This window comes from Periplaneta americana, chromosome 5, assembly GCF_040183065.1.
Source record: "Periplaneta americana isolate PAMFEO1 chromosome 5, P.americana_PAMFEO1_priV1, whole genome shotgun sequence".
In the NCBI taxonomy this organism is placed as follows: Eukaryota; Metazoa; Arthropoda; class Insecta; order Blattodea; family Blattidae; genus Periplaneta; species Periplaneta americana.
In genome coordinates this window covers 4,525,365-4,546,194 of record NC_091121.1, presented here as the reverse complement: position 1 = coordinate 4,546,194, position 20,830 = coordinate 4,525,365, and positions in this window count along the sequence as shown.

Below are 20,830 nucleotides of genomic sequence, written 5' to 3'. Positions count from 1 at the left end.
ATATTCATTAGTAATGACATCAATTAACATTTGCCAACGATGTTTATATACTGTGTTTTGTAAACTGCGCACTCACATTGCAAAGTCGTTTCATTTCCTTCTAGCTATGTGAGAAGATTATGTTCCACATCATAACCACGAGGAAAAATTATGTACACTGAGCACCGGTTTAAATTCGAGAGATAATGGAGAAAAAATGGGAGTATAAGAGTACAGTACATCAGTTATTCATAGATTTCAAAAAGGCATATGACTCGCTTAAGAGGGAAGTATTATATGATATTCTTATTGAATTTGGTATTCCCAAGAAACTAGTTCCATTAATTAAAATATGTCTCAGTGGAACATACAGCAGAGTCCGTATAGGCCAGTTTCTATCTGATGCTTTTCCAATTCGCTGCGGGCTAAAGCAAGGAGATGCACTATCACCTTTACTTTTTAACTTCGCTCTAGAATATGCCATTAGGAAAGTTCAGGATAACAGGCAGGGTTTGGAATTGAACGGATTACATCAGCTTCTTGTCTATGCAGATGACGTGAATATGTTAGGAGAAAATAGACAAACGATTAGGGAAAACACGGAAATTTTACTTGAAGCAAGTAAAGCGATCGGTTTGGAAGTAAATCCCGAAAAGACAAAGTATATTATTATGTCTCGTGACCAGAATATTGTACGAAATGGAAAAATAAAAATTGGAGATTTATCCTTCGAAGAGGTGGAAAAATTCAAATATCTTGGAGCAACAGTAACAAATATAAATGACACTCGGGAGGAAATTAAACGCAGAATAAATATGGGAAATGCGTGTTATTATTCGGTTGAGAAACTGCTGTCCAAAAATCTTAAAGTTAGAATTTATAAAACAGTTATATTACCGGTTCTTCTGTAAGGTTGTGAAACTTGGACTCTCACTCTGAGAGAGGAACATAGGTTAAGGGTGTTTGAGAATAAGGTGCTTAGGAAAATATTTGGGGCTAAGAGGGATGAAGTTACAGGAGAATGGAGAAAGTTACACAACACAGAACTGCACGCATTGTATTCTTCACCGATCATAATTAGGAACTTAAAATCCAAACGTTTGAGATGGGCAGGGCATGTAGCACGTATGGGCAAATCCAGAAATGCATATAGAGTGTTAGTTGGGAGACCGGAGGGAAAAAGACCTTTAGGGAGGCCGAGACGTAGATGGGAGAATAATATTAAAATGGATTTGAGGGAGGTGGGGTATGATGATAGAGACTGGATTAATCTTGCTCAGGATAGGGACCAATGGCGGGCTTATGTGAGGGCGGCAATGTACCTTCGGGTTCCTTAAAAGCCAGTAAGTAAGTAAGTAAGAGCAACGGTTTAAATACTCAACAGAGAAGAATGTATGTTATTCTTACCTGACTTTTTGGATATGTCTTATATACATTTCATTCTAGCGCAATAATTAATAATAGATCCCTATTAGAAACAACAAGAACCAAATTTCTTGGCTTAAAAATCGATAATATGTTAAATTGGAAAAATCATATTAAAGAAATTACCCCCTAACTAAATTCAGCTTGTTTTGCTATTAGATCTATGCAAAAGATAGTAAATATCAATACTTTAAAAACAATATACTTTGCATACTTCCAATCGGTAATGAGTTTTGGAATAATATTCTGGGGAAATTCCACAGATAGCAACAATATATTTCTATTTACAAAAAAAAAAGAGTAATTGAGGACCGTTTTTGCAAAACTTGCTAACTGCAAAATTTGCAAAATTGAGATTTTGATGGATTCGTTAACATAAGGCAGGCCTCTACATGATGTAAAAGGCGTCTTAGTAAAATTGAATTATTTCTTTTCATTATAGTATGTCAAAGTGTGATCGATTTTTCAAAACTTGCTTTCTGCTATAAGTAAGAGTTACAGCAAAATTTGCTTACTACAGTGTTTTGTCTCTCCTGTAAAATTTAGTTTTTTTCAGTTAGCAAGTTTTGCAAAAACGGTCCTTAATTAGAATAATAGTAGGTGCCAAATCTAGGGAATCGTGTAGGACTATTTTCAAAAAACTACAAATAATGCCATGGCTTGTCAGTATATCCTTTCATTAATAATCTTCCTCGTATGTAATCGTGAAAACTTTGTAACTAATTCAACAGTTCATAGCATAAATACACGTCAAAAAAATGACTTTCATACTCCATCGGCAAGTCTATCGTGCTATCAAAAAGGAGTGCGTTATATGGCAGTAAAAATTTTTAATAGCCCCCCTATCGATATAAAAAATGAAACTCAAAACATAAGATTATTTAGGGCCGAATTAAAGAAGTACTTAATTTCTCACGCCTTCTATTCTGTAGGTGAATTCATGACATTCAATAACACTTCATGAAATTGATACTAAAACTTTGTGTTGTACTAGTAGACTATATTGTAAATCTCGTCTGTATATATTTCATTTAGACTGTGACTATAAATTAAGATTTTATAATAGTATTAAGTGTTTTGACTTGTTCCATATTCTAGCTGAAAGCATGTATGAATACCATGGAATGTTAATAAATACAATACAATACAGAGGGGATTTGTACACCAAAAAATAGTGCATAACAATAAAAGATAAAGTACTGCCTCTGTCAAGCTGAGGCAGGATTGCCTACCTGTCGGCATCAGAATCACGAATTCCACCCAGGCTACTTGTCAGATTTCGGCTAATGCAAGCATGACGTATTTTTACTTTCTCCAAGTAAAGGGACCGGGAAACTATCTTAACACATGTTAAATTAATGATATTTACTGTACCTTCTCTCTAAAATTGCTGCGAGTAGACCAATGAAACTTTTACATCTGCCGTTAGGATTAGACTCAATCCGTGATGAGAATCTTATGGTCAATGGATATAGGGGAGTAGTGGGCACAATGAGACACAAAATATTAAGACATATGTATGCAAGTGAAATTTCAAGTATTTTTAAAATCAAGTGCAATAGAGATATACATTAAAACATGGAGTACAATAATACATAAACAGAAATGTTAATAGATAAAGGACATAATATACAATGCGTGTTTGTCAAAAAAAATGCAAATGTCTCACTGTTCCCATTCAGGAGGGTACAGTGAGACACCACAGTGTCTTTTAATGGACATTGAGATGATTTACATTTATTTCAAAAGAAAAGAAAGCTTGCTGTCTCTTTATCTTCCCATGTTCTGTAGACTTATTTAGAATCATTTTGATGTCTGACTTCGAAACCATTGAAACATCTGGAACATTTGGAAAAGTGAATTTTCCATGACTTTTCAAGCTTTTGAGAAAAAATAAAATGAATTTTTGGTGACAACAAAGCTTATAATTATAAGAAATTAATTCAATTCTTTATTATTTTTAATATGTTTTTTTTTAATTTTGTGAATAATTTTTTATTTAAGAAACCATTAAAATGTAATGTATCCATTATTTTAAGCTATAATTCCTAAATTGGTTACTAGTATGTTCATTTTTAATGTTAGTTACTGGTAAATGTAATATAATTACAGTTTGTTGTTGCAAATCATTGGTACATGGGAACACTGAGACGTCTCAGTGTACCCTTCAATGGCATGTCTCACTGTTCCCTTTACGCATAGTTCGTTTAAAAATGGCGCCATCACTTCAAAATCAAAACAAGAAAGACGAAACTTTGCAAAACATAACTTCAAATACCATAGTATTAGGTAACAAAACATTCATATTTCTATTTAATTTGTGTATCCAATATAACCTTCATTAAACACAAGCCAAAATTTTACTTCTAGAGTGAAAAATTACGAATTATTTTTTTCATCACTCACCTTTATAACTAGAATCAAATCGAGTATGAAAATACTGTTACTTTATTCATGCAACATATAGCTCCACTGTTACAAACAATTCAACATCAAAATTTACTATCTTATAAAAAATGTCTCCCTGTTCTCACTGTACCACTTCTCCCCTACATCAGAGCAAAATTTTGCAGATTTAACGTTCCTTTTCCGGGAACATTTTAAAAAACTGTTTAACCCAGAATTGAGCCAAAGTCGTTATTATTAATATTATTATTATTATTATTATTATTATTATTAGTATTATTATTATTATTACATACTCAGAGTTGTGTAAATAAATGTTTAATGGAAAGGGTATTTGGTGTCGTATTGTGGTTTTTAGTTAAGTTACCTTTGAATATAGGAAGACTGATTTTAAAAAGGGAAATTATTAAATTCCGAATAAAAACTTCTTTCATCAGAAGTGAAAAGCATAATACAAAAATAATTAGATCAGAACTGGAGACGCAGAAGAAAAAAGAAACATAGGGTATAACAAAAGAGCTACGGAAAATAAAGTACTAACAAATTTAAAGGGATTTGTAAGGAACAAAAAGAGACATCGAATTGTGAAAGTAATTACGTACTTTAGTTGAAAACAAAATTGATGTAATGGGGGATCAAGAAGAGTAAAGACCAAGCCAAGTTGAAACATCAGCAGTATTGTCCTGATCCCATTCATTGTTTTAACTATGTTTATTGAGTATTTTGAAATCACCCTTTCATATTCAATGAAGTCAACCTAGTACAACGCATAAATTCATTGCATTATGTTAGAATTTGTCCACCGCGTTAGCTCACAGGTAGTGTACGCGCTGCCCATCCAAGCAATCAGTGGTTCGATGCCCGGTGTAAGCAGTGGAAGAAATTTATCTCCCGTAATGCAGCGTTGTTAAATGTCATGAATTCGATTACAGATTAGAAGGTGTGAGAAATTAGATACTTCTTAAATTTTTGGTCCTAAATAATCTTATGTTTTGAGTTTGATTTTTTATATCCATAGACAGGCTATTAAAATTTTTACTCCCATATAACGCACTCCTTTTTGATAGTACTATAGACTTGCCGATGGAGTATGAAAGTCATTTTTGCCGAATATTATACTGGTACTATGGATTCTATACTATGATTACATACGAGGAAGTTTATTAATGAAAAAAATATACTGACAAGTCATGGACATTATTTGTAGATTTTTTAAAATGATCCTACTCGATTCCCTGGATTTGGCACCTACTATTACTCTAATTACTATTTTTTTTAATAGGAATATATTGTAATCAAGAATAGTCTTTGTAGCTTTATTCTCTTCAGCTCTAATCAACAATAACAAAAATCAAGGTTGCCAGGCGACGATAGAAAAAGAGAAGGGTGAACAAATGAATGGTATGTATAAACAATTGAATAACATACTCTTACTTACTTACTTACTTTTAAGGAACGCGGAGGTTCATTGCCGCCCTCACATAAGCCCGCCATTGGTCCCTATCCTGAGCAAGATTAATCCATTCTCTATCATCATATCCCACCTCCCTCAAATCCATTTTAATATTATCTTCCCATCTACGTCTCGGCCTCCCCAAAGACTTTTTCCCTTTGGCCTCCCAACTAACACTCTATATGCATTTCTGGATTCGCTCATACGTGCTACATGCCCTGCCCATCTCAAACGTCTGGATTTCATGTTCCTAATTATGTCAGGTGAAGAATACAATGCGTGCAGTTCTGTGTTGTGTAACTTTCTCCATTCTCCTGTAACTTCATCCCTCTTAGCCCCAAATATTTTCCTAAGCGCCTTATTCTCAAACACCCTTAACGTATGTTCCTCTCTCAAAGTGAGAGTCCAAGTTTCACAACCATAAAGAACAACCGGTAATATAACTGTTTTATAAATTCTAACTTTCAGATTTTTTGACAACAGACTGGATGACAAAAGCTTCTCAACCGAATAATAACAGGCATTTCCTAATTTATTCTGTGTTTAATTTCCTCTCGAGTATCATTTATATTTGTTACTGTTGCTCCCAGGTATTTGAATTTTTCCACCTCTTCAAATGGAAAATTTCCAATTTTTATATTTCCTTTTCGTACAATATTCTCGACACGAGACATAAAACCGACTCTTTCAAATTTAAATGCTATAATAATCAGTGCCATTTGAAATATCAAAGGGTTACAATTGAGGAGGTGAAACCTATAATTCAAATTATCGGTGATTTTAAACTTCCCCCTCAATATAAAAAACCGACATTTTTTTTAAATTTAATTTAATTTGAAGAAATACTGTTTGTAGGTATTTAGACTGGAAAGTTTTCAAATGAAGGCCAGGTGTATATTTAAAATTAACTCGCAAGTTGAATTACATTTACTATTTTGAATTTTATAACTTGTTATTAAAACTCGAAAGTTTAAAATGAAGCTTTAACCGTTATATTTTACGACTTACTTTTGTAATGTATGTTTGGTTATGATTTTAAAAATCTATATATATAATTTGAACTGGTAATGGAAATTATGGGACAACGGCTTAACGGATTTTAATAAATGACCCCTCATTTTAAAGCTTGGAACCCAAAGTTTTTCAGAAAAATAGTAATTTTCAGTGAAATGTCAGTTTTCTTACATAATGTTCCTATTTTCCAAAATCCAACTTTCGTCAGTTTTGAGAACTAATTGCATTTCAAAATAAAACAAAACAAAACACACACAACAATAGACAATAGGCTATTATACGAAGATCATGACTTGCAGGATTGCTGACATATTTAGAATTCAAATTCAATTGGTTATTAAAAGCTTCAAGACTTATTAAAAATAATTTACAGGTCTGATTCTGTGGTGTGTAATTGTCTGAGTACAGCTGTGTATTGGATATTAAAAACTGCAAACTTGAGGTGATTTGATGACATTATTACCATGAGACATTAATTATTATTATAGTTAATGCCGTGATATTAATATATAAACTACAAAACTTGCGTAAGATAATAATGTTATTATTAAAAATCAAATATTTTATAATTATTAATCAAGTGCGTTGGGTCTTTTTCATATATTTAATGGCGGTGTAGTGTAGATTCAGTATTGGCTCGTGAGAGCGCAAAAATTACAGTTCCTAAGGAAAGACGGTATTACTTACTGATAAAATAAGAGGCCTAGAAAATTTTGTAGTATCCCGATCATTTCAGCAAGATCTCTTAGCAGGATAAAATGATTTTACCCTCTACATTTCAAGCTCTACATGCAGCAGCTATACCAAGATGCTATGTCTATTGTTCGAAAGCATAGCAAACCTGACTTTCTTTAACTTTCACCTACAATCCACAATGACCTGAAATAGCTATTGCTTTACTCCCACATGAAAAACCCACTGATCGTCCTGACATTTTTACTTGCGTTTTCGCGTTGAAACTCAAAAAGTGAAAGTAGATAGGTTCAAGAAAAAGTATTTGGCATAAAAATAACATTGATAGGTAGTATGTTTCATTATTATGGAAGCAAATAACTTTCAAAATGTCTGATATTTTTCATTGACTATTACACTCTTACTACGTCATACTACTTTTGACCAATAAAACGGTACGAAAGGACGTATTTCAACCAATCATGGCTGCTTATCGCACAATTTTATCGCGTCCCTAGCATTTGCTTAATTTTATCGCGTCCCTAGCATTTGTTTGTTTGTTTGCCAACATTTGAAACTGCGCTGGTCTGGACGTCAATATATATATATATATATATATATATATATATATATATATATATATATATAATATAATATAAAATTACAAACCACTCCAGTCGATACACAGCAGTTTCAAATATGACTCGCATTGGCATTCAAGAACAAGAATTAATAAAAATCACTGATCATACCTGTGCATCTTCTGAAATCCGATTTACAAATAAATGAAGAGCACCATTCGGAAATCCTGAATAAGTTGAATACACCATGTAGGCCTAAATCACGCACACGTCCAATATAACATCAATTGAACCACCAACCACATTCAAATTTGAAAATTGTATATTCAATAATTATTCCTTTTAAAATTATTCATGTTTATTTTTTTATGTCATCGTCGTTAATTAAAACTTTTCTAACACTTATGTATATTAGTTAGGTTATGTTACAGCTTCTGCTATATGATATTATGGATAGTCACGTATCAGAGATTGTTTAATACTAAGATTTATTGAAAATCATCTGTCAAGTGACGTTGATTACTGGGATTCGGATAATTGAAGTGGAATGTTGCATTTTAATAAAAATGAAACTGAATCAACAAAGTCTTCTTGACTAGTAACATTGCCATCGTGTATAATAGATCGAGAACTTCTCGACGAGAAGGCATTGCTCACTACTGCCATCTAGCATGCATCTAGCGTAATATTTGTAATGTTGAGATGGTACAATAATACATTTGAAGACAGTTGTATTTTCGTAAGTCAATTAATATTTTATTGTATTGGAGTACTTCGTTACTTCTAATCTTTATATACTTTCTTCTAATCGTGTAATAGTCAATTAAATCCCACTCGAGTTTTGATTTTCTCAAGATAAATCAAAACGTCTAGTGAGATTACTGTTGATAAAATGATTTTACCCTCTACATTTCAAGCTCTACATGCAGCAGCAATACCAAGATGCTATGTCTATTGTTCCAAAGCATAGCAAACCTGACTTTCTTTAACTTTCACCTACAATCCACAATGACCTGAAATAGCTATTGCTTTACTCCCGCATGAAAAACCCACTAATCGTCCTGACATTTTTACTTGCGTTTTCGCGTTGAAACTCAAAAACTGAAAGTAGATAGGTTCAAGAAAAAGTATTTCGCATAAAAATAACATAGAAAGGTAGTATGTTTCATTACAAAAGTCTGGTATTTTTCATCTATACTAATAATAAATCTGTAGCCGAGATTTTTCTGGTAATTTTCGATTTTCCAAAAATAATTGGTCCTAACATATATAATTAACCACCCTGAAACCGAAAATCGCTTTTTTGACATTTTTGTTTGTATGTCTGTCTGTCTGTATGTTTCTTACCTTTTCACGCGATAATGGATGAACGGATTTCGATGAAAATTGGAATATAAATTATGTTCGTTGTAGCTTAGATTTTAGGCTATACGGAATTCAAAATACATTATTTAAAAGGGGGGTTATAAGGGGGCCTGAATTAAATAAATCGAAGTATCTCGCTTATTATTGCTTTTTGTGAAAAATGTTACATAACAAGAGTTTCTTTAAAAATAATTTGCGATAAGTTTTATTCCTTGAAAAATTTTGATAGGACTGATATTTAATGAGATAAATGAGTTTTAAAATTAAAATAACTGCCATCTAAGGCCGTATAATGAAATAAAAAACAAATGACTTCGTATATAAGGGGCCTTGGACAGCAACAATCGAAAGCTATGAAAGATAGCCTACAGAGAATGTTTCTGTGTTTGTATGAAGTAATATCGGAAGCTAAGTTAACCGATTTGTGTAATTAATTATTATTTCACCATTGGAAAGTGCAGTTTCTCTAGAAATGTAATATTATATAATATAATTTAAGTTATTTGAAGGGTTCAGAACCATAGTGGGCCAAACGCCATTTACTGAATACGTAGAAAACAAGGGCTAAAATTAATTTATTACCATAATTCAATGGAAACCTATAACAAGTAAAATAAAATATACACATTAAATCTAAATGATGTCAATGTTCATTAAACTATGGTTGCATGTAATAACAATTAGAAACATGTTAAAGGAATTATCACTGCACCAAATGAGTGTCTCTGGACCAAAATGATCTCATTTTAATTATTTGAATACAATTTAAATTAAGTAACATATTAAACGATTTATCCTTCTATCAAACACGAATGTTCCCTGGATCAAACGTCCTATTTTAATTATGTAATTACTTTATATTTATTTCTAACGGGTGCAGCGGAGCGCACGGGTACGGCTAGTTGAAAATAAATCTGAAAAAAATTTATTTGAACTTCTAACGAACTTAGTTTGCAGCGTTTGCTGCATAAGCCACTATTTATTTATTTATTTAATGCCATGTAAACGTCATAATAAAAATGTATCAACCCTAAGTGTAAAGTTTCATTATGCTTCTAATGCATTTTATGCTTCATGTATAGTGTGCTTATGAGCTTGGAGCAAAAACCAGCCCGGATAAAATAAACCGTATTAATATGACAGCAACTGTTGGCACTTTTATGCTCAAGTAAACATTCTTTATGAGGGGAAAAAAAAATATTTATGCACGTCTCGGATGTGCCAACTTCCCTAAGAGGATTAATGGGAACTTACTAACAGGTCGTCAGACAGAGTTCCCTGTATATTTTCTGAACCTCCATTACGCACAAAGAAAACACATGAGGAATAATGAGGGAGCCGACAATGAATTTCAATCTACGGTCTCCCCTCCCTCGCTAGAAAAAAAAAACTGTTTTTTTTTTAAGTTTGGGGGAAAGTAATGCCAAAATGAACGAGTTGGGGGAAAGCGGATTATTTAGATGAGGGTATTTAGAGCGGGGTATTGATGTTTGAGCGCCGAGGTGACAATACCACGCGGCGCCTCCCCGCATGACAAATGAGGGCGCTATATAATTCCAGGTGGCGCTAATGCCGCTGCACGCGTCACCATGGAAACACTACAGTACAGTGCGCCTCGCAAGTGGCTCGCTACAAATCCTGTGAAACCGGGTTCGGTTCCCGGCACCCTTCCATAGGGAATGTGTGTCCCTTGTCTCCGGTTACCTTGTACCCTCCTGGTCACTTGACCAGAATGTCTAAACGAGCAGCAAGGGGGTTCTGAGTCATATTCTGTGGCTTAACAGTTCATAAAGGATCACAGCCTCTCTCACAAAAATTCTCCTCAATTTTTTCTCCATATTTTTACATTAAAACCTGAGATTTCATATCGCAAACCAAATTCGTGTCTTCTTACGATATCCATGTGGCCCTTGTAGAGCATTCAGGCTGATATTACTAAGACTGCTAATGCTACAGATAATATTGCTACTTCTACTGCTATACTACACATGCTACACTATTACTAATAGGCCTACTACTTCTACAGCTATTGCTAGTACTTCTACGTACTCTACTAATGCTACTACTACCACTGTTATTGCTACTACCACTACTACAACTGCTACTGCCACTACTAAAACTATTGATGCTACTACTACTAGTACTACAACTACTGTTACTACTACTACTGCTACTACTAATACTACAGTTACTACTACTAGTACTACTACTGCTAATAATACTACTGCTACTACTACTATTACTAATACTACTACTGCTAATAATACTACTGCTACTACTACTATTACTAATACTACTACTGCTAATAATACTACTGCTACTACTACTATTACTAATACTACTACTGCTAATAATACTACTGCTACTACTACTATTACTAATACTACTACTGCTAATAATACTACTGCTACTACTACTACTACTACTCCTACTACTGCAAGTACTACTGTTACTACTACTACTGCTGCTGCTGCTACTACTACTGTTACTACTACTGCTAATGCTACTACTACTGCTACTTCTACTACTAGTACTGCTACTACTACTACTAATGCTACCACTGCCACTACTACTACTGTTACTACTACTGCTATTGCAAGTACTACTGTTACTACTACTGCTAGTACTACTAATGCTGCTACTACTACTGTTGCTACTACTGCTAATGTTACTACTACTGCTACTTCTACTACTAATACTGCTACTACTACTGTTACTACTACTGCTACTACTACTACTAATGCTATCACTGCTACTACTAGTACTACTACTGTTACTACTACTGCTATTGCAAGTACTACTGTTACTACTACTACTGCTAGTACTACTAATGCTGCTACTACTACTGTTACTACTACTGCTACTACTACTACTAATGCTATCACTGCTACTACTAGTACTACTACTGTTACTACTACTGCTATTGCAAGTACTACTGTTACTACTACTACTGCTAGTACTACTAATGCTGCTACTACTACTGTTACTACTACTGCTAATGCTACTACTACTGCTACTTCTACTACTAGTACTGCTACTACTACTGTTACTACTACTGCTATTGCAAGTACTACTGTTACTACTACTGCTAGTACTACTAATGCTGCTACTACTACTGTTGCTACTACTGCTAATGTTACTACTACTGCTACTTCTACTACTAATACTGCTACTACTACTGTTACTACTACTGCTACTACTACTACTACTACTACTACTAATGCTATCACTGCTACTACTAGTACTACTACTGTTACTACTACTGCTATTGCAAGTACTACTGTTACTACTACTACTGCTAGTACTACTAATGCTGCTACTACTACTGTTACTACTACTGCTAATGCTACTACTACTGCTACTTCTACTACTAGTACTGCTACTACTACTGTTACTACTACTGCTACTACTACTAGTACTAATGCTACTACTGCTACTACTACTAGTACTAATGCTACTACTGCTACTACTAATGCTGCCACTGCTACTACTAGTACTACTACTGTTACTACTACTCCTATTGCAAGTACTACTGTTACTACTACTACTGCTAGTACTAATGCTACTACTACTAATGCTACTACTACTACTTCTAATGCTACCACTGCTACTACTAGTACTACTACTGTTACTACTACTGCTATTGCAAGTACTACTGTTACTACTACTACTGCTAGTACTACTAATGCTACTACTACTGTTACTACTACTGCTAATGCTACTACTACTGCTACTTCTACTGCTACTACTAGTACTACTACTGCTACTGTTACTACTACTGCTACTACTACTACTAATGCTACTACTGCTGCTACTACTAGTACTACTGCTACTACTACTAATGCTAGTACTACTACTGCTGCTACTACTAGTACTACTGCTACTACTACTAATGCTAGTACTACTACTGCTACTACTACTAATGCTACTACTAGTACTACTACTGCTACTACTACTAATGCTACTACTAGTACTACTACTGCTACTACTACTAATGCTACTACTAGTAGTACTATTACTGCTACTACTACTAATGCTACTACTAGTAGTACTATTACTGCTACTACTACTAATGCTACTACTACTACTACTACTGCAACTACTACTACTACTACTACTACTACTGATGCTACTGCTAGTACTAGACCTACCGCTCCTCTAACTGCTACTGTTTGTACTGCTAATAATAATAGTAATAATAATAATTCCAAATAAAGTAATTATTTATGCCATTGTCATATCGTTCCGAAAACATAAACTTCCAAACGACATGAAGTAAGGGATCCACCACAGATCTTGCTGAGTTAAAAACTGATACCAAATGGGATTACACATAATCTAGACTGCATTGTATTTACAGGGATTATTCCAAGCAAATTCCGGACGTTTGGAGAAATTTTGACCTGTTAGAAAATATCTTCATCCACAGTAGAGTAGGAAAGACCACGCAAATCAACTGCGATTCAGTGCAGTGTCTCTTATGATTGGTTATTTTATGACGCTTTTTCAATGCAACAGTATCATTTCTGTTGATTTCACAAGCAATCATTTACTCTGTATGAACTCAATAACAACTCGTCTTGTGCAGAAAAAATCCAGCTCTCACGTATATACAACCGATTATGGGTAGGATTCCGGAATTTAGCACCATGTCCTAGATTTTTTACAATTCATCAGCCTAGCTTCGCTGAACGTCTTGCCTCTCGTCTAATCACAATTTAGGCAACTAGCTTATCACAGTTAACACTTCATACCCTCTATACGCAGGTCATACTGTCTAATAAAATTCCTGCGGGAGTTCGAACTTAATAATTTGGAAGGGGGTTGAAATATTAAATTCTTTGTAATAATAAGAGGGTGGCGATGGTAGAGCACTCATTTTAATGCTTGTTTAAGCCTCGTGCCTTCTCGCACCTGCTGAAGATCTGCCGGTTGATTATGACACGGCCTCCACGTGGATGTGGGGTTTGATTTATAGCAAACAGCACGCTGTGTGTATGATACCCGTAAAGGTGCTTATATTGCTAATAACACACAATCTGCGCATCCCGGTACCTAATTAACCCCAACATCTTGGGCAGCGGAAGATGATTTATTGTGTTACATTTTAAAAGGAAGCGAAGAGGCATTTTTATCATCTCGCCTCCAAACTTCTGCCTGAACACTTTCGCCTTAATGAAGATGTTTATAGCATGTAATAGTAATATACGTTACAAGAGCGGTATGTTGACTTTTTCATGGTCGAGGAAAAGATTGAAAAAGCGAAACGTAGTTGAGCTTTTTTAATTTCCGAGAACATGAAAACAAACATACCGCTCGTGTATCGTAGATTATTTTGTGCGAAGATCGTTTATTACATACCTGAAAGACGAATTTCGAGAGATTTCCAATGAAATCTCCATGTTGGTTTCTGTTTAATGACGCCAACTTCGGAATACCAAATATCTTTCTTCAATTGTTGCTGTAAAATGTTTTCTGTGTATACTATACTCCAGCAGGCCGTGATATACGTCTGTCTTTTTTTCCCCCAGTCTATAAATGCGAACTTAAAACAAACGGTAAGGTTATGTAATGATTTATTTTTCATTTTAATATTTTAACAATATTATTTTATATAACATATTGCAGTAATAACATCGGCATCTGGAATCTTGTTGATTTTTTCTCGGCTTCCTTAATGTCACTTGTATCAGGAATGTAATAAGTTTCGTGGAGTAGTAGACTTTACTTAATTTTTACAAATACTTAAAAACAATAATTAACATTGCAATTTAAGTGAAATTGCAGTGGTAAGTTTCCAATTTATAATTATTACTATGTTAAACGTCTCTAAAAATAATATGTTAAAAGCCTAAAGCAGTAAAATGAATGTCGCGCTTAAGCGGTAAGAAGAGGGAAATTGTTATGTGTGTTGCGTTGGGAATAGTGAATGTGGTATTTCACACTTACCGCGTATTGGTTCTGTGCGGAAAACAAGCAAATACGCACGATCTCGCACAAATACGTTTTTCACGTTCGCAATCCCAGTACATGTGCTGTCAAGTCTATATGAAATCTGTGTTGGACAGATGGTACTGTAGCAAGATTTTCTGACAATTCCCTCTCTTTTGTCGCAGAGTTCCGCTGTATCTCCATACCTTAAAATCATTACAAGTGCTTTATCATCATTTCTAGGAGAAATTCCTTTAGGTGCTCAAGGGAATCTTTCTACGAGACAAGTGGTTACTTTTTACATACTCTTTCTTGTTAGTTTATTAAGATGTATTACTTTACTACAGCATTTGTAGGGGAGAGTCGGGTAGTATCGGACATCGGGTAATATCGGACAGTGCGTTTCTTTCAACTACCACCATATGGTAGTACCTGAATGACATGGTTACGTTTCTCTATGCGACATCACAGAAACGTAACCATGTCAATCAGGTACTATCATCGTGTGGTAGATGAAAGAAACTCACTGTCCGATATTACCCGATGTCCGATACTACCCGACTCTCCCCTATAGAAACTTTGGCGTATATAGACACAGATTATGCACTTGAAATTAAATTAAATACTCTTCAATGACTTAACAAAACTGAATTTGTACAGAAGTATTGAGTGTGGGTAGTTTTTGAAAAGCTCTTAATGAGCACTATTCAAAAACAAAAATATATATTTGGTGTTCTATTTAAAATAAGAGAGATGGAGTTACTTCCGGTTAAACCGGAAGTAGAAAAAACTCGGTAATACCATTATTGAGTTCTTAGTATATGGTTATCCTCACATACCAAGTTTCATGTCACTGAACCATATGCTTCAAAAGTTATTTAGGTGGTGTGGGACTTTTAACTAACCCTGTTTATCTTTCTTTCAGGTGTTTCTTCCATGCAAGATGCAGTGAAGAATTTTCTGCATAAATGAAGATTCTTCACTGATTACTACACATGGAATCAACGCATTCTGCGAACCTACAACTCCAAGGTAAGGAAGAATTTATTACTCAAATGAAGTCTTTAAAATGAAACTTAATTTGAACTTCATATGTTTTCCGCACTTCATATAATATTTACGAGCTACTCGAAAGTGTTTCAGAATGGTAAATAGCAAATATTATTTTACATAAATTATTTCGTAAATTACTTTATTTTATTAGTCAACGTACTAAATTATATCCTTAACTAGCGTTGCAGTGGTAGAATAATTCGAATTTATAGCATTACTAGTGGCTTGTGCAGCAAATGCTGCAAACTAAATTCATTAGACGCTCAAATAAACATTTTTTCAGGTTTATTTTCAATTAAGAATACCAGACATTCTGAAAGTTATTTGCTTCCATAACAATGAAAGATACTCTCTCTCGAGCCAATACTGAAGAGAACCACGCATATAAATATCTACACCACACCGCCATTAAATATATGAAAAAGACCCAACCCCACTTGATTAATAACTATAAAAATATTTGATTTTTAATAGTATTATTATCTTACGTAAGTTTTATACCTTTTAGTAACATATACTATATAGCCGCCACTCAGTAAAATATAGAAATCAAAATCTAATTTAAGTTATTCTCTACATCTACTTAAATAACCCCAAAATGTTTCACTTTCATATCATCAATATAGCATTAATATATATATAATTAATGAAAAATAGTCACATCATGGCATTAACTACAATAATATTTTATTTCTAATGGTAATAATGTCATCAAACCACCTCAAGTTTTGTAGTTTTTAATATCCAATACACAGCTGTACCCAGAAAATTACACACCACAGAATCGAACCTGTGTATTATTTTTAGTAAGTTAAGTTTTTAATAACCAATTTAATTTCAGCTCTAAATATGTCAGTATTTTTGCAGTTCATGGCCTTCGTGTAATATTGTTTACTGTAGTGTGTGTTTTGTTTTATTCTGAAATGCAATTAGTTAGTTTAGCTAGTTCTCAAAACTGACGACAGATGGATTTTGGAAAATAGGAAAATTATGTTGAAAAATTGACATTTCACAGAAAAACTACTATTTTTCTGAAAAAAACTTTGAATTCCAAGCTTCAAAATGAGGGGTCATTTATTAAAATCCGTTCAGTTTTTTTCCCGTAATTTTCATTAATAGTTCAAATTAGATATATAGATTCTTTTAGATTTTCTCATTCCTCTTCTATATATTCTTTTGTTGTTTTTATTAAATATTCTTGCAGTTTTTTTCGTAGAGTAAGTATTCTAACACTTTCTTATTGTAATAAATAGAACTTAAAGACCTCTTCTGATATCTCTGTTCTTTTTATTTTACATATTTTCCACTTTGCCAGTAATGAGATAGTTCCAACAACTAAATAATGATCGGACTAAATATCACATCCACTGTAAATAGTAACGTCCTGTATTCGATTCTTTATTTTATCGTTTGCTGTTATATATGACGACTCGGCATCAACCCCTTTGATTTGATTACCTGGTTAGGTTTTTCCGAGGTTTTCTCCATCCAAAAGGCAAATTCCGGGTAATCTTTTGGCGAATCCTCGGACCTCACCTCATCTCACTACATCTCGCCAAAATATTGTAAAAAAATTGCACAAAATTGTAAAAATTGTAGAAAATTACTAAATTGTAAAACTATAAAAATTTGTAAAAATTGTAATTGTAATATCGTAAAATTTTGACTTGTTCCACATCTTAAAGCTTCATTGCTCATGTAAGATCTATGGAATAAAGTGAATGAATGAATGAATGAATGAATGAATGAATGAATGAATGAATGAATGAATGAATGAATGAATGAATGAACTCTCACAGAAGAGCGGTTATAATAGCAATAAACAGGCAACAACAAAAGGCTATTATCATAGATCCAACTATACGCATGGAGAGAGATCTAAACCAAGCTCCTCAGGATGATCATGAAAAGAGGGCCATTTATGAACCTTGTAATCCCTACCTTAGCGTCAAGTATAACATCCCTCTCTTCAATTGGTCAGTGACAGGTTTATATTTGGTGCTCGGAGATCTTTACCAAAATTTACATATATATATTTTTTTAAATTATCAATATCATCTTTTGAAATTCTAAAAATCATCTCGCAAATTCTTAAAGATTCCCTGCAGATTATATACAGTTTCATTTATACCACTCAGAAGGCCTTAATTAAGGATATGCTAATTTTAAATAAAATATTTTATTTATAAGTGTAATTTTATAGTCATCTTCTAAGATTTTATCTTATAATTGATAATCAATTGCGCTTAATTATTACATTTTATTTTTATAACAATATTCATATTTAATTGATTATATTTGTTTGCTATTAATTTCCGGATCCTCGTGGTCATCCTTAATTAAGGCCGGACGAGCTCTCTCTCTATCTCTATCTCTATCTCTATCTCTATCTCTATCTCTCTATCTATCTCTATCTCTATCTCTATCTCTATCTCTATCTCTATCTCTATCTCTCCGTGTATACTTCTGGGTATCTCTTTTCCTAAATCTTCTCAATTCTTAATACTTTTATCATGACTGGGAAGTGATTTTGGAACGTGGATAAAATAAAATATGATAGTCAAAGGAAATAATTTAATGAGCATAAATAATAAATATAATCACTTATTATTGTCACTGTAGTTACTTTAAAACGACTACGAGAGGTAAATGAAGTGAGGAAAGACTGCATGAATAATGTTCACACCTTTAAGTCTTCGTTCACGTTAGCTGATCGAGCGGACTTTTCAATAATCCGGCAGCTCTGAAAGTTCTTAATAATTTGAAAACTGAAACTAGAGCGAAGTCATTTCAAGTTGAAAGGAAGCGAGACTTTGTGGTTATTAACAATTCCAGAGTTGATTAACGAATAATTTTCCGTCTTCCATAAAACCTCTAACCATCTTTAAGACGTATCTACTCAAAATGTAAAGACCGCTAGATTCAATTAAAAGGTCAAACAAGAAAATTCCCTCCACGGGGAGAAAGAGAAAGAGAGATGTAGAAAGAAATGGACGTTGGCAGAAATGAAATAGAAAGAAAGAAAAAAAGAGAGGTTATGAGTGAACGAGATAAAAGTTTCTCAACTTTATCTTGGAAAAATTATAATGCTGCAATTTTTTTCAGAGCTTACTTTTTCTCTTTTTTCCGCAAGGCAAATAATTAAAACGTGTTCAAACTTGTGTAAACACGTTACACCTCGTGGGTAATAATTATTTCTTACTCGGCTAGGAATAAGATTCTCTCTTTCTTGCAGTAACTTTCATCGCCATATTCTTCAGAGCAGCTACTTTGTGGTACAGAAGCTCTGTGTGTCTTATGCGACTGGGTAGAAAGAGCGTTTGGCTCGCTAATGCATTTCTCTGCTCTCGCCGGCGAATTGCTCGGCACCTCCGTATCTTTTCGTTTATATATCGGACGCTGCGTAGGAAATTAACTATTTCACTTCCTCCATGAAACATTTCCGGACTTTGTTATCCTTAACTGGGCATTTGTCCCGGAGCAATTTGCGTATAGTTAAAGGACATATCTAGATTGTACTATACCACATTTCTTTATTTAGAACGTCTTTGTAATTTGCATCTTTTACATTCATGTTATTGCATTTCTAACTTTTAAACCTTTCTCTTCTCCAATCATATTTCCTTCCATACTTTTCCAAGTTCTTTTATGATTTTTATTAAGTTGTTCGTTTGTCTTTTCCTTCTTTTGATCTGTTTGTTGTTTAGAACTGTCTGAAGACAGATTTGAACCTCATAAGTGACAACAATAAGGCATCACTCATGAGGCAACTAAGCCAGGAGATAATGGGATAGCGTAGCCACTTCCTTTCCCTCGCCATTGCATACATCGCTACATATTACATATTAAACAGTTACATATTAAACTAATCAGACTTCAGATGTATACAAACAATTGTTCTTCCTATAACATAGCCTACATCGTCAAGTTAGATCTACTGCCTGATAATAGATGTACATATCAGCCAGAACCTCAATCGAAAGTATCGTTTGATTTATCAACAGTAATCTCACTAGAGGTTTTGATTTATCTAGAGAAAATCAAAACTCGAGTGGGATTTAATTGACTATTACACGATTAGAAGAAAGTATATAAACGTTAGAAGTAACGAAGTACAATAAAATACTAATTGACTTACGAAAATAAACCTGTCTTCAAATGTATTATTGCACCATTACGCTAGATGGCAGTTGTGCCAACTATGGAATCTTCATTGAACTCTGTAGACGGTTACTAGTCAAGAAGGTTTTGTTGATTCAATTTCATTTTTATTAAGACAGTTGCATTCCACTTCAATTATCCGAATCCCAGTAATCAACGTCACTTGACAGATGATTTTCAATAAATCTTAATATTGAACAATCTCTGATACGTGACTATCCATAATATCATATAGCAGAAGCTATAACATAATCTAACTAATATACACAAGTGTTAGAAAAGTTTTAATTAACGACGACGACATAAAAAATAAACATGAATAATTTTAAAAGGAATAATTATTGAATGTACAATTTTCAAATTTGAATGTGGTTGGTGATTCAATTGATATTATATTGGACGTGTGCGTAATAGAAGTGAACTCGTTGATTTAGGCCTACATGGTGTATTCAACTTATTCAAGATTTCCGAATGAATAATTTTAAAAGGAATAATTATTAAATGTACAATTTTCAAATTTGAATGTGGTTGGTGGTTCAATTGATGTTATATTGGACGTGTGCGTAATAGAAGTGGAACTCGTTGATTTAGGCCTACATGGTGTATTCAACCTATTCAGGATTTCCGAATGGTGCTCTTCATTTACTTGTAAATCGGATTTCAGAAGATGCATAGGTATGATCAGTGATTTTTATTAATTCTTGAATGCCAATGCGAATCATATTTGAAACTGTTGTGCATCGACTGGAGTGGTTTGTAATTATATATATATATATATATATATATATAT